Genomic DNA, 13780 nt, shown 5'->3' with positions numbered 1-13780 from the left:
CTATAAAAATCAGGTTTGAAGCCATTACTATCAGCCCCATAGCCAGGACAAAGATCAATTTTAAAAGCCGGAATAAAAGAGTCCTCTATTTAACTGCACTCAGGGATTGAAGCACAGGAGCTGAGTTCCAATGCACTGTTCCAAGGGATGGCACGCAGGAGCTTTGATCAGAGTGTCTCATGAGCTTCCAGGCATGCTTTTGTCAGAAAACAGAGGTCAAGCTATTTACCACAGGGAAAGAGGAAAGAGCTAGTTGGGTGTCCTGCTTCAGAAAGGATGTCAAGGGCAATGATATGAGATTTCATTGTCTTTAAGGGCAATTAGGAACGGGCAATAAATGCTGGCTTTGCCAGTGACACCCACATCCCATAGAAAATAAAAAAACAATCCCAGAAATGATACCTGGGCTAAAAGGCTTAAGTCGTGATTGCCGAGTAGGATTTTATTCCCTTGAACAGAGAAGATTAATGAGTGTTCTAATTAATGTGTTTAAGATGATTAAAGGAGTTGATAGAATGGACAGAGAAAAACAATTTCATCTGGTGGTGTGCGCAGGGATCATAACCTCAAAATTACAGCAAGGCCATTCAAGGGTGATGTTTGGAAGTTCTCCTTCACACAAAGGGGAGTGGAAATGTCCGTCCCACAGAACTGTTGAGGCTTGGTCAATGAAAAGTTTCAAAACAGAGACTGCTCTTTTTTTGTTAAGCAAGAGTATTAACGAATGTGGAACCAAGGCAGGCAGATGGAGTTAAGACGCAGATCAGCCACAATCTAATTGAATGATGGAACAGACGCGAGGGGCTGAATAGCCTCCCACTGTTCTTATGTTCCTAGATGGGAGAGTTTAATTACAAAGAGAGACTGGAGAAATTGAGGACCTTTACATTCGATCAGAGAGTTAGAAGTGATCTGATGAAAGTGTTCAGGTGTTCATTTAGGGTGCTGATAAAGGTAAATCAAGAGAAACTATTTCAGCTGATTAACAAGCTAATACCTGCAGGAGATCAATTGAAGAACACCAAAATAATGAAGGGAGAGATTAAGAGAGTTCTTTTACACAGTTATTAAGATATGTAATCCCCCATAAGAAGCAGAGATGGAAACAGCAGTCAAATTGCTTTTAAAAGTTAAAGGAATAAATATTTGAAGATGACTTTTTCAATTTTACAAGGGAAATGTCAAGGAATGAGACTAAGTGAATTGCTCCTTCAAAGCTAAATGGTATCCTGCTGTGCTGTAAAATTTGATGTCTCTTGTTAACCGTGGCTATTCTTGTATACCTCCAAGTACCTGACACTGCAGTTGGCACTGGCTGACAGGACTGAGTAAAGGTCATTCTGCCCACCTCCTCAGCTAAGAATAAAGTATGGCGCAAAGCCGGGAGAGAAAATAAAATGCAACTCGTTAGAAAAATGTCAGCAGCGTTCACTCCTTTTTATACAAGGACAGATTCATCATTGAAATCTCCACACACCCTTAAAACAATTATCTGATCATTGTCACACTGCTGTTTGTGGGGCCTCAATGGGTGCAAATTGGCTGCAACTTTTCCTATATTACAACAGTGACTGCACCTTAAAAGATATTTAAAATGTAAAGCACTTTGAGAATTTGAACTTCACGGAAGGTGCTACATAAATGCAAATCTTTCTTTTTCCCCCTCTTATTACTCCTCAATGCATGCATATTGAAAAACGATGGCTATAGTTCAGAAATAAAGATATTGTTCTTGATGGTGGTCGAGTTAGAAGACCTGGAATCATTCAAGAGAAAAATCTGGCCTTCACCCTTTCTGGGTTCATGTTATCCTACAACTGACCAGCAGGGAGTGTATAAGGGGGCTGGTGCTGACAATCTTTGATTTAAGGCCTTCCTTCTGGGGATGAGTTTTAGCTCCTCTTCTCCGTCAGATACCTCCTTTGAATCGGACAGCTCTTCCTGTGGATCGTCGTGAGCATGAACCAGTATCACGGTATGTGGCCAGTCTCCCTTTTCATAACAACTTCAGTGCCTTTAACATTAAAACATCTCAAAGCATGTCACAGGCATGTGAACTAACAAAATTTGACACTGATCCACAAAAGGAAGATTTTAGGACAGTTGAAGAAGTGGGATTTAAGGAGCGACTTAAAGGAGGGAAGCGAATTAGCTAGGTAGAGGGGTTTATGGAGCAAATTGCAGAGCTTAGGGCCTTGGCAGCTGAAGGCACAGCCGCTAATGGTGGAGCAATTATAATAAGAGATACGCAAGAGGCCAGAGTTGTAGAAGTGCAAACCTCTTGGAGGATTGTAGGGCTGAAGAAGATTAGCGTTACGGAGGGAATGAGGCCATGCAGCGATTTGAAGATGTAATATTGCTTCACTAAGGGCCAATGTAGATGAACAAGCACAAGGGTAATGCTTGAATGGGACTTGATGCAGGTTTGGGCAGCCAAGGTGACCAGGAGGTCATTGGAATAGTCACATTTAGAGGTAACAAAAGCGAGAGTGAGGATTTCAGCAGGCTCATCCTTTAACATGCTGAAAGATCCAGCACAGACAGGATTTGAACCACCCAACTAGTCAGAATCCTATTTTAACAGGAGTATGTTTTCAAATTCCTTTTCAAGCATTGCAGATTTTTAAAAAATTCTTTTTAAAAAATAAATAAAGGAAATCCTTTCCTGTAGACCTTGTATAGGGTTCTTCATAATTGCAGGAAACTAGGAATTAAAAGCAAGCAATAAGTATTCCCTCTTACAGGAGGTTTTATTCTCTAGCCCTCCTTCATTAGGATCACTATCTCCTGTGAATGGTGGGCCTGCGTGACCTGTGCTGGCATTTATTCCAAGCATAGGGTGTGGAATGGTGATAGGGCTTCCTCAGAATGCAATGCTCAGTTAAAAACCCTCTACTAAGACTAAACTAATGCCGACCTACCCACAGGTATAGTGACAACAGCTTTTCCTGGAGTTCCAAATCATGGACTCACTTTGTCACTTTTGTCAATGGTAAATGACTCTCAACTTCAAACTTCACATCCCAAGGTGTCCAATATTGACAGTGCCATTCGTAACAGCTGCTGTACACGAGATGATTATGGTGGGGAAGGCCATTCAGGCATCTTAATTCATTTATCCAGAAGATTCCTAATGTCCCCCTGCACAGAATTCAATTGTCCCTTCAAAGAGTCCAGGTTTTTCTCTCCACTGCTTTGTCTGGAGGTTTAATTCAACATGTTGATCACTCTGTGTGAACAAGAATTTCCTGATATCAATTCTAATATTAGAATATATAGAACCATAGAAAAGTTACGGTATAGAAAGAGGCCTTAGAGCCCATCGTGTCTGCACCGGTCAAAAAGAGAAGAAATAAAAAAAGCTAGCCGCTCATTTTAATCCCACTTTCCCGCACCTGGTCCGTAGCCTTGCAGGTTCCAGCACTTCAGGTGCAGATCCAAGTACCTTTTAAATGAGTTCAGCATTTCAGCTTCAACCACCAACTCAGGCAGTGAATTCCAGGCACCCACCACCCTCTGGGCAAAAAAGGTTTTTCCCCATGTCACCTCTAACCCTTCTACCAATCACCTTAAATCTATGCCCCCTGGTAATTGACCCCTCAGCTAGGGGAAACAAGTCTTTCCTGTCTACCCTATCTAGGCTCCTCATAATTTTGTACACCTCAATTAGGTCACCACTCAGCCTCCTCTGTTCTAAGGAAAACAACCCTAACCTATCCAATCTCTCCTCACAGCTGCAATTTTCGAGCCCTGGCAACATTCTTGTAAATCTCCTCTGCACTCTCTCCAGGGCAATTAGGTCCTTCCTGTAATGTGGTGACCAGAGCTGTACACAAAATTCCAGCTGTGGCCTAACCAGCGCTTTATACAGTTCCATCATTACATCCCTGCTTTGGTATTCAATACCTCGTCCAATAAAGGAAAGCACTCCATATGCTTTCTTTACCACCTTGTCCACCTATCCTGCCACCTTCAAGGACCTGTGGACATGCACGCCAAGGTCTCTCACTTCCTCAACCCCTCTCAATAACTTCCTGCTTATTGAGTATTCCCTTGATTTGTTTGCCCTCCCCAAATGCATCACCTCACAATTTTCCAGATTGAATTCCATTTGTTACTTCACCGCCCATTCAACCAAACCATTGATATCATTCCGGAGTCGACAGCTATCCTCTTCACTATCAACTACATGGTCAATTTTTGTGTCATCTGCAAATTTCCAATCCTGCCACCCATATTTAAGTCTGAATCATTAATACATACAACAAACAGCAAGGGCTCCAACATTGAGCCCTGTGGACCACCACTGGAAGCCGTTTTCCATTCGCAAAAACATCCACCGACCATTGCCCTTTGTTTCCTGTCACTGAGCTAATTTTGGATCCAACCTGCCACCTTCCCTTATATCCCATAAAGTCTCACTTTCCTGACCAGTCTGCAATGTGGGGCCTTGTCAAATGTCTTACTGAAATCCATGTAGACAACATCCACTGCACTACCCTCATCAATCCTCCTCGTTACTTCCTCAAAAAATTCTATTAAGTTACTAAGACATGTTCTTCCCCTATCAAAACCACGCTGACTGTCCCTGACCAATCCGAGCCTTTCTCAGTGACAGTTTATCCTGTCTCTCAGAATTGGTTCCAATAATTTGCCCACCACCGAAGTCAGGCTGACCGGTTTATAATTTTCTGGCCTATCCCTCGCACCTTTTTAAATAATGGAACAGCGTTTGCAGACCTCCAATCCTCTGGGACCTCACCTGTATCTAGTAAGGATTGGAAAATGATCCTCAGAACATCCACTATTTCCTCCCTGGCTTCCTTCAACACAGCCTGGGATACAATCCATCCGGCCTTGGTGATTTATCCACGTTCAAGGATGACAGTCTCTCCAGTATTTCCTCTCCCATTATGCTTATTGTATCTAATATTTCACACTCCTCCTCTTTAACTAGAATGTCCCTCTCCTTAGTGAAGACCATGACAAAGTACTCATTGAGAATCCTGCCCACATCTTCTGCATCAACGCACAAGTTACCATGTACATCTCTGATAGGGCCTGCCTTTTGCTTAGTTATTCTCTTGTTCTTAGTGTACTGGTAAAATATCTTAGGATTTTTTTTTGATTTTACCTGCCAATATTTTTTTGTATCCTCCCTTTGCTTTCCTAATTTCCATTTTTACTTCACCCCTGTACGGTCTATACCCTCTAGGCTTTCTGCAGCATTAAGCCTTTTGTGACTTCTAATGTTTTCTAATTCGAGTCTGTGCTCCCTCATTCCACTCTGGCAATTTATTGCCAAGTAAAATTCTGGGTTTATTTTTTCCATTCCCTTAACTATCTTATCTACCTATACAAGATCACCTGACTAATTCCTCCTTTCCAGGGTGAAAAGCCCAAATTTCTCTCATTTTTCCCTCATGAATCAGACCCTCGACAGAAGCCTTGTGTCCTTACTCTTCAAGGCATCTAATCATTTGATTGACTACTTTGTTTTTGGTGACCAGAACCAGATGCATTAAAAGGATTTTAACCATCATGATGAGTGGCCTATCAGTTTAACCAATAACATACTCAGGTATTACAGGTAATATACAGAGTGGGAGGATCACCTGAGCAGGTTATACAGTACCTGGTAATAGACAGGATTAAGGATGCCCTGAGCAGTATATTTTACCCAGCAAGGGGTATATTGAGCAGTTTACAGTGGGATTTCAATTATCCATCATAATGGAAGGGGCTGCACTAGCAGAGAATAGCAATTGACAGATAACTGAAAGTCCTCAGATGGCTGTACACTTCATTGCAATGACTTCATTGCCCAATTCTTGTCCAGTAACACACTTCTTTCATCACCTTGACAAAACCAGAAGCTACTGCAACAGCTGATCAATCAGCTAACTCCGCAGTTCCACCCATTCAACACCGTCCCTCCACTGGAATTCAGCCAGAAACACTCTTCCATAGCCAATAATCCCCAGAGTCAAGCACTGAAGACACTGTGCACTTATCTCCAGAGACACTCTGAAATGCTGCTCTCAGCTGAGCTGACAATGATCAAATTAATACACAGTTTGTGAGGAACAAGGCTAAACAGGCAGGCAAAAGGATCTTATAAATGAGGAGCACCCAAACCATTTCGAGAGAGGGCTACCCTGAACAATTTGTATAGTATCACAGTATACATAGAGAGAAGGCTACCCTGAACAATTTATATCGTATATTGCAATGGCTATCAAAGTGGTATCGCTCTGCAGCTTTCCTTAATAATACCTCAAGGATTTGCTTTGACAACTTATACAGTATCCCATCATGTACATCTCAAGGGATGCCCACAGTAGTTTACATAGTGTCTTTTACATCAGAAAGTATTCCATTCAGCTTTTGCATAATGTGCTCTGCAGGCAGAGCCTGCATTGTCCCAGTGACAATGACTAATGCAACCTGTCAAATGGCTCCTACCAGCCAACCAAGCAGGTGTTTCCTAGCTGGTGAGTTCCATGTCGAAACACAGCTGTTCACACAATAACACATCACAACTCAGGGTCTCATCATCACAACTCAGTGCACCGACTTCAAGCAAAGGTTTGGTGAGCACTGATTTCATTTTCTCTTTCTGTTTTTGCCTCAGGTCACAACTCCATTGAAACCTCCTTCCTCAGAGATCTTAAAAAGATCGAGTAAGACATCTTCCAACCTGAATGTTAACCCCAGGACCATAAAGTGGCTTGACCAATCTCACCTTCTACCCTGTGTCATCTCACAATCATCCTTGATTCCTCAAATGTATTGCAGCAAAGACTTATTGTACCATCTTCTACTCATTTCTGCCCGAACCTCCTTACCTGCTTCAGTCTTTCTTCCATTCTAAAATGAAAACCTGAGCTTGGTGTTACTCCCTTCTGACTTTTCTTTCCTTCCCTTTTATTCTTCTCCCCTTCAGGGCTGTTCTTCATTCCGTACCTTGACTCATCACCCATGGTTCTCAATACAAAATTGCAACCTGAGATGCCAGTGAGTACTAACCATGCTTGTTGCCAGAAGCCGGTACCCAACATGACAGATCCAACATTACAGCCTTGATTCACTGGAAGCTATTAACCACAATACCAATTGCACTGAGGAATTAACATATTGACTTCAGCAACTGGCTTTTACCTTTGATTTCCATTGTACAAGGAGGAGTTAACTTCAGTCTGATACAGTGGGAAGAGTTAACCTCAGTGTCTCATGCATTGGGAGATATTAACTTTAATGTTTGATGCTCTGGGAGCTATTAACTCAATGTCATAGACTGGAAGCTATTGATTCAGTGCCAGATGTGCTTTATTGTAATAACTTCAGTGCTAGCTGCAATGGGAAGTATAACTTTAATATCAATTCCAATGTATATATATTACCTTTAATAGTGCAAAGCATCTCAAGCTGCTTCACAAAGGTATTAATTGCACAGCAAACAGAATTAGGTGGTATAGGAAGATGACCAAATGCATGTTTGAAGAGGCAGACTTTGAGGGAACTTTTGAAAGAAGGTAGCGATGTATCAAGGCAGGAGGATATAGGGAGAGGATTCCAGAGATGAAGCCTCTGATACTCTAATGAAGTTAGGGGAAGGGTGGCTGCAGAGGAGTCCAGGCTCATAATTGAGAAAGGTGCTAGGAAGGATGTAGAGGTTACAGATTAACGTAGGGTGAGGCCGGGGAGGGATCTATACCCACAGAAAAGAGCTTTAAAATCAATCCGGCAAGGGAACGAGCTCCTGTAGACGGCAGTGATATCTGGAGTGGTGAGTAAGCCGGACTTAGTACAGGCAAGGATGTGGACTCCACAATGACTTGGAATTTGCTGCGTAAGGTGGAACTCAAGGATGCAGATTGGAAATAACAGAAGTGTCCGTGAGGGGCGGGGGAGTGGGGTTCAGGGAGCAGAAGGTTGGAATTGGAGTAGTGAAATCTTCCAAAAGTAGAAATCATCAACTCCAGGGCTAGATTGGATGAGGAGTATTTGGACTGGGAGGTCTTAACCTCAGTTCTGGTCTGCCAGTAGACATTACAATTAAGCAATCAACATATATGATTATAGATTTCTGAATGAAAGGGTATTCACTATGAATCAGCGAATCACACCAACCTAAAGCACTCATCCTCCTTGCAACAGGGCAAGTGGATGGTTGTGGGCACCTGTCTTATAAAATTCTTCCCATTTGCACTCATCTGGTGCAAATCACAACAAATGCAATTATTTACCTGCTTATTAACTGTTGAAGAAGAGTGGAGGGGGAGCAAGAGGCCTGGTCCCCTTTAACCAGTTCCTTACCTGTCCAGATGGGTCCAGTCATGGAAGGACCACAACCAAGGGAAGGCGGTCTGCCTGGTGCGCGCGCACTCTCGCAAATTACCGGAGCGCGCACTCGTTTACGAAAACCGCGGACACGAGCCTCAAGACCAATAACCGTGAAAACCAGGCTGATCCGGGGGCGTGCCTTCCAGCTTAACGCGCGCACACGAGCTCGGGCACGCGTAAGGGGGGGGGGTGGTGTAACTGATCCAGCTAATTTCATTTAATTTCTGAAGGGTGCGGAGTTCCACAGTGGATAAGATAGCACAAAAAAATGAAATATTAATAACTGGAAATAATGAGGACAAAAGAGAAAGGCTCGTTTCAGTTTGAAAACTCAAAACATTTAAATACCGTGAACGTTCAATAAATTCCAAATGATTTTCTATTCAATAAATATTGCTACCTTATAATTGCAATTGTTTCCAGAGGTGAACATTAATATGCAATATCTGCTGTTCCTACAAATTCTCAACTGCCCTCTTCCAGCCCTATTGTCTATTATTTTAAGACATTACAAGATGTATTTATCTAAGATAAAAGCAAAATGTATTTATCTGGTCGTTTGCCTGAATTTAAATTTGCTGAATCAACTCTGCACTCGATATATTTTTTGGAAGGGGCCGATGATCTCTCAAAACAGTTCCCAGCAATCTGAAATGAGCAAAAATTTGCGGTCATTCCCCCCCCCCACCCTCTCCAAAATACATTCAAATATTTCATTTCCCAGAACTTCACGTTGGAATCTCTCTCCCCTGTGCAAAAAATAGTTCTGCACAACCATTCGCAAACTAGGGGAGGGAAAGGAGAAACTGTTGACATTTTAGATAAAAGCATACCAACATACCTCCAGAGAGTTAGTTCAGCTTCTGCAGACCTCCAGCTGGCCACGGTCAGCCGCCTTTATCTCCTTCAGATAACAAATCGCAGATCCAATATTTCCCCCAACTAGTAGAGCGGCGCACAGGGATCCATCCCGTTGGAATCAACCCGACACGTACCGCGTTTCTGAGCAGCAGCTCCTCGCTTTCACTCGAATCGCTACAATCACTCAGTCATTCATTTCGTACACATACGTGTATCCAAATAAATGCACCGGGGACGAACCCGGACATTTGTGATTCCCCTCCTCTCTCTCTCTTCGCAAGTTCTATTTCGGTTGCAATCAGGAAATCGACAAGGTTTATTGGTAATTGTGGAGTCACGACAAGTAGGAAGGGGGTGGTGGAATAGGGTGAAGCTCAAACCTACGCTAAAGGGGAGTTTTTCCCTTAAATGTTATTAAGCGCATGCTCGGGAAACGCACTTCGCACTCATTCACAGGGCTTTCCCTGTTCACTTACTGTGGAAATTGGTCTTGGGAGCGCTGATGAACACCAGAGCTGGCATTTCTCATGAGTGTTCCAAGATAGGACGAGAGAAGCGTTGAGTGAAGCATTCGTTCCCAACGCCCTACCTGCCCACTGTCTATTAATCCAATCGTGGCAACATATCACCTGATCGAGGTCTTTTAAGATTCTAAAAGATTTTGATGTGAAGTGGAAAAGCTGTTTCTACTATAGGGCAAAGGGGGAATCAAAACCAGGGATGATAAATATGATAGTTGCTAATAAATCCAATCAGAAATTCAAGAGAAATTTCTTTAGCCAGAGAGTGGTTAGAATATGGAACTGGCTACCACAGGGAGTAATAGCTGAAGCAAAAGCATTGATGTAATGAAGAGGAAACTAGCTAAACACATGATGGAGAAAGGAACCAAAGTGATAGGGTTAAATAAAGTGGAGGGGTGGGGAAGATACTGCTGTAGAAACAAGGGCCAACATGAACCTGTTGGGCTGAATAGCCTGTTTCTGTACTGTATATTTTATATAATCCGATGCAAAATTACAGGATAGACACAGGTGATGGAAGCCATTCAACCAGCCGTAGCTCAACCCTAATATAAAAACTACACGCCTCTTCAAAATAAAAGCAAAGTACTGCAGATGCCGGAGATCTGAAATAAAAACAGAAAGTGCAGATAAAACTCAGCAGGTCTGGCAGCATCTGTGGAAAGAGAAACAGAGTTAACATTTCGAGTCCAATATCACTCTTCTTCCGAATTAGGGAGAGGTAGAAATGTGATGGGTTTTCTGCTGTTGAAATAAGGGAGGAGGTTCAGGTGGAGCAAAAGAGGTCAGGGGATACATTAACGGGCGGGGCAGATTAAATGACAAAGGTGTTATGGAGCAAAAAGCAAGGTGAGTGGTAAAAAAACAACACTGTCTTCTGCTAATGCAAGATGGCCACACAAGATGGCTGCTGATACCCATCTGCGTGTGCACACTTGTACACACATGCACAGAAAACCAACGACATCATTGGCCAGAGACACAGTACCAGCAAAACCAGTCTTTAAAAAATATTTAGAAAATGTTGCAATTACATAGAGATTTGCTACTTTACTGGATGGATGACCACTGTCGTTTTAATTTAAAAACACATTGCATTCATTTATTTTTCATTACAAATAAAAAATATTAGGCCCATGAGTGTCTAAGCAACTGAAAAGTATAATTGACATGAATTCTGATCTCCGTCACTCGCAATGACATCACAGAGTAAAACAGTACAACTGTGCGTGCACCAAGTGGGCAGCAAATGCAGCCAAGAAACGAAGCATTGATCCAGAGTAGGTGTTAACAGCAGAATAAAGGTCACTGCTATCTGGAAGCAAAAACAAGATAAAGAATGGCAGTTGAGATAGAGAAAAAAAATCAAAATGGAGGGTAGAGTTCATGGTCTGAATTGTTGAACTTAATGTCGAGTACAGGAGGCTGTTAAGTGCCTAATTGGAAGACAAGGTGTTGTTCTTCCAGCTTGCGTCAGGGTCACTGGAGCATTGTAGCAGACCCAGGACAGAAATGTGGGCCTGAGAGCAAATGGTGAATTGAATGGCAAGCGACCGGAAGTCCGCAAGACCTTCCTATTCCTGATGTTCCCTTTTGCTCCACCTGAACCTTCCCCACTTTTTTCAACAGCAGAAAAGCCATCACATTTCTACCCCTCTCCAATTCCAAAGAAGAGTCATACGGGCTTGAAACGTTAACTCCATTTCTCTTTCCACAGATGCTGCCAGACCTGCTGAGTTTTTAAAGCACTTTCTGTTTTTATTACATTCCTCATCATGTCACCTTACTCTCTCTTGAATGAATCTAAATTTCTTGCCCCTATGACCCCATCCTGCTCAGACCATTGAAATGTGGATTCATCTTTGTGTCACTATATCAGCTGTGCATCGGGCTTCACTGGAGTGGGCAGCCCTCCTGCCTTTAAGTCAGAAAGACATTGGGCTGAATCTTCCCAGATTTGCACTAAGTGCGGTAGTGGGCGGGTAAAAGGGTGTTTTAACCGCTGGCTGCGATGGTGGGTTTTCAGGCCGCATTGTCCCAAACCCTCCACATCACTTATGCATTCGTGGGAAACACACCGTTTCCATGGCGAGGGGGCTGCCATTCACCTGCCACGCCATCATCTTGCCGTTTCAACTCGCCAGGCACCATATTTAAAGTCCAGCCATGTGCACACCTCTCAGTGCTTCCAACCCACGGCTACTGCAGGGAAGACATCCATAAAAGGCAAAAATACTGCAGCCCCTAGATTTAATGATGCATCACTGGAATGCCAATTTACACCATGGAGACCCGCTGTGATGTCCTCTAACCCAGCTCTGGCTACAGGACGAGCAGTGGCATCACCAATCCAGCATGGCAGGCGGTGGCAGCGGTGGTCAATGCCAATGTTGCAAAGAAGAGGTTGGTCATCCAATGCAGCTAGAGGATGAATGGTCTCATCTGTGCAGCCAGGGTATGGCAACCATCTCATCACTCTAAACTCACACACTCAAGCCCATCATACACTCACTGACCTCTCATTCACTGCCAGCTCAAGGGACATCACCACCCATTCTCACACACATACCCTCACATGTCCATCTGGCCTCATCTCCTCTGGAGACTGCCTCCTCAGCCCTCACCATCTTAAAGCCACTTGTGCAGATCAACATGTGCCCCCACACGCACCCTGTGCAGCCCTCATCCTGCAGCCTCTTCCCTTGCCTGAGGCCACTTCTCCCCCTTCCCCAAGCAAGACCTTGCCCTGCAGCAATTGAAAAGGCACCCACATACAGCTGATCTGGTAGGTAGAGACCTACGCGTGAGCCCCCCTAGAAGTGGTGTTGTCTGTGAAGCCTGGCGCTGATGACTGAGAGTGCTGACTGAAGCAAGGTAGGCAAACAAACCTTGAAGTCCCGAGTGAAGTGCAGCCCGCCAGGTACACGTCTTATGTGCTGTTGTGAAACACGTCAGCGTGTTTTTCCGCTAACATGAGCAGGCGACCCAGCAGTGGGGATGGGTCTGGCAGGCTGGTCTTATAATGATATGCTAATGTATTACAATGAGGATCCCGATGTCTGATGATGGGAAATGTGACCCGCCATCAACAGGCTGAGCGGCCAATCGCAAACTGGTCTCATAACGTGGTGAAACTAATAACGCCATATTGTCCGCTCACACCACCGGACACGCCCGATGCCAACGGTCACAGAAAATCCTGGCCATTGCTTCAAGTCCCATCCAACAACGAGCACAAAATCCAGGCTGACACTCCAGTGCAGTATTGAGCGGGTGTGGCACTGTAAGAGTGTCGTCTTTCAGAGGACCCGTCTGCCCTCTTAAATGGGTGTAAAAGATTCCCTGCCCAATTTTTAAGAAGAACAGGGCAGTTTTCTCCGGTGTCCTGACCAAGATTTAGCTTTCAACCAACTTTACCTACTAAAACAGAAAATCTGGCCATTATTACATTGATGTTCATGGGATCTTTCTGTGTGCCAATTGGCTGCCACATTTCCTACATTGCAATGAAGGCCACGCTTTAAAAATACTTCATTGGCTGTAAGGCGCTTTGGGACATCCACATAATCTTTATCAAATGGACAGTAAGCACAATAACAGAAGAAATATTTTGACACTGGTACTTAGCTTCTTTCTTTAAAAGATATCATCATTTTATTGAGGTATAGCTAAAGAAATTCTATTTTAGCTCAAGGTTCTGGTCTCATTCCATTGCTGACTCATTTCAGATGAGTTACTGCATCTTGTTGGCTGACAAGTACTTGCTAAATGGACCATGTATCATGTTATAGACCATGTAATAGGCATTGGATGTTCAGAGGCATTGTGTGACCTCACGGCAGCAGGTGAAAAGGGGCGGGCCATCTGTAATTTACGCACTTGAGAATTTATTCTTTACGGTCATTATACAGGGTCAGCTAAAATAGACAATGAAACTGCTCCTAACCCTGATAACCTAGACTATAGCAATTAGTAACAATCAGCCCTTCTCAGGGTGATACCCCAGCCCCAGATACAATCTTTAAAAGGGCAGTAGATATGAGATATTG

The 13780-nt window shown here is 43.5% G+C and overlaps 1 protein-coding gene across 1 annotated transcript in view; it reads right to left on the bottom strand.

The window, feature by feature from the left end:
* The window catches only part of gpr153 (G protein-coupled receptor 153), a 97507-nt gene extending 88122 nt beyond the window's left edge, over nucleotides 1–9385 (bottom strand). Inside the window, exon 1 of the mRNA XM_078557885.1 lies at nucleotides 9188–9385. The gene's annotated coding sequence lies outside the window, so the exon portion shown is untranslated. The remainder of the gene's footprint in view (nucleotides 1–9187) is intronic.
* Nucleotides 9386–13780: the final 4395 nt, after the last annotated feature.

This window comes from Cetorhinus maximus, chromosome 15, assembly GCF_964194155.1.
Source record: "Cetorhinus maximus chromosome 15, sCetMax3.hap1.1, whole genome shotgun sequence".
Taxonomy (NCBI): domain Eukaryota; kingdom Metazoa; phylum Chordata; class Chondrichthyes; order Lamniformes; family Cetorhinidae; genus Cetorhinus; species Cetorhinus maximus.
This window is presented reverse-complemented; position numbering and strand designations above follow the sequence as displayed.